Genomic DNA, 2,153 nt, shown 5'->3' with positions numbered 1-2,153 from the left:
ACTACTCTAACTTGGCATTGTTTTCAACACAAAATCAGTTGAATCAATACTATTTATATTATTTGTTGCTGTATGTATATGGAAATAATCTGTTACTGTGCCTCCTTCACTATCGTCCAGTTTATCTCTTTCAAAATGTTCCATTTCATATCTTTGTAATAACTTTATTCTATAAACAAATTAATATAATACTATCAGTATGACAATAAGTTTAAGTGTAAAATAAGAGCAATTTTAAACTAAAATAAACAGTCCATAAAAATTGTAATCATCAAAACAGGAATATTACAATAACACATGAAATAAATAATCAAAAACTAATTCACAAAATCAACTCACTCATTTTATAACTAATTTAGATATACCTATCTAAGTTTATTTGAATTATTTCCTACTTAAATAGAATTTTACCAAATATTAATGAAGTATACGATAAAACAAATTGTAGTTATGGCTATCTGTGATAGTTCTTACTACATCCTTCATTATTTATTGTTAAAAATTAAGTAAATATTAAATATAATTGCACAATTATTATTGATTTTTAAATATAGGCATATTCTTTTTCTATTTACTGTACCATTAATAATATTACTACATATAATTTTCTGTAATCATATTATGTAACAATTAATTATTAATTATTAAACTAACAAGCTAACATAATTTTATCTACATATTGTATCATAGGTAATTTCACAACAATATTTCATACGTTTTAAGTTTTTTTTATAAACCCACATAATTTATCAGTACATGCCAAGAAATATCACTCACAGATTGTATACCGAGTAGTTTTTGAAAAATATAAAGTAACCAAAATCATGTAAACATACAATCACTATCTCATTAGTATAAGACATGATTTATAGCCAAAAATGTATTTATCAAGAGTGTATACGTATAGGGGTCCTGAGTGACGACACCTCATCAATACACCTTGGTTAAAACAAAAATTCTCATAAACAGTTCAAACTGTAATCAAAAAATTTAAAAATATATAAGTGCTCAGTTATTTTTTAAAGACATTTTAAATTCAAATTTGGCCGAAATTACGTATACTACTACATTTGTTATCACTTTGAAACATGGCGTCACCTGTACATAGTATTTTATACACTGATACTTTTTCTGGCAGTTGAATTTCGAGACCATAAATGTCAATGCTGAAGAGTTGATGAGTTGTTGTAGCCATTGTTAACATAGCTTGTTGAATCGATGAATGGCCTACCATACGGTTGCCAAGCACAACAGATGTACCATTTCCTGGGAACAATGTGTCGAGTATATGACGGTTTTTATCGTAGCTATTAAAAAAATCTTGGACAAATTTCAATATAGTAGATTTTCATTTCCTAAATTGTCATTCATACTATAACAGATAAAATAAAATATTAAAATACAATGTAACACTTGTCAGACTAAAATATTTTAAATCATTTATTTATGATTGCTCTTTTGATAAATTTTAGTTGGAAGGTTGTTGGATATGTATAAAATAAGTGATAACAAATTTACAACTAAATCAACAGTTGAGATGAAAAATAATAAAAATATAGTATTAATAAGCTACATTAAGAACTTTTTTTAACTACAATAATATTGGTACCATAAATATTGACCTTAGATTATAATTTAAAATAGATATCAGAAGACTTGAATTAAAAATTTTACATAACTGCTGTTAAAAATTTACTGTACATAGCAATAAAATCCATGAAGTATAAAAAACACTTGTTTAATTATTTAGGTAATTATTATAAAAATTCCACAAGATACAAGCAATGGGCATTATTGTTACCAATTTTAAACAGTTTTGTAGCTGCTTATACAAGAGTACAAGACTACTTATTTCATAACAACGGCAAAGAAGCCATAAGTACCGGGTCGTGACTGAACGAATAATAATAAACGAATAGGTATAAAAAATTAAAATGCCACTACTGGAATAATCGCAACAAAACATTAATAAATTTCTTTTGTTTGGAATCACAATGACATGAAGCATATTAAATTTCTTTATCTCATATAGAAAAATGTCAATATTAGTCAATTCAAAAATGTCTAAAAAAAAAAACACAGAAATATGCAATTAAAATCTTAAATAAGTCAATAAAAAGGAAAAAGTTGGTTAATTTTCGTATTATGCAGCC

At 25.5% G+C, this 2,153-nt stretch overlaps 1 pseudogene; it reads right to left on the bottom strand.

Moving 5' to 3' along the window:
- Positions 1-70: 70 nt before the first annotated feature.
- Positions 71-1,371, bottom strand: LOC100575439 (annotated as a pseudogene).
- Positions 1,372-2,153: the final 782 nt, after the last annotated feature.

This window comes from Acyrthosiphon pisum, unplaced genomic scaffold (genome assembly GCF_005508785.2).
Source record: "Acyrthosiphon pisum isolate AL4f unplaced genomic scaffold, pea_aphid_22Mar2018_4r6ur Scaffold_21964;HRSCAF=25444, whole genome shotgun sequence".
Lineage (NCBI taxonomy): Eukaryota > Metazoa > Arthropoda > Insecta > Hemiptera > Aphididae > Acyrthosiphon > Acyrthosiphon pisum.
Note: the sequence above shows the minus strand (reverse complement) of the source record. Positions and strands in the feature narration are given on the sequence as shown.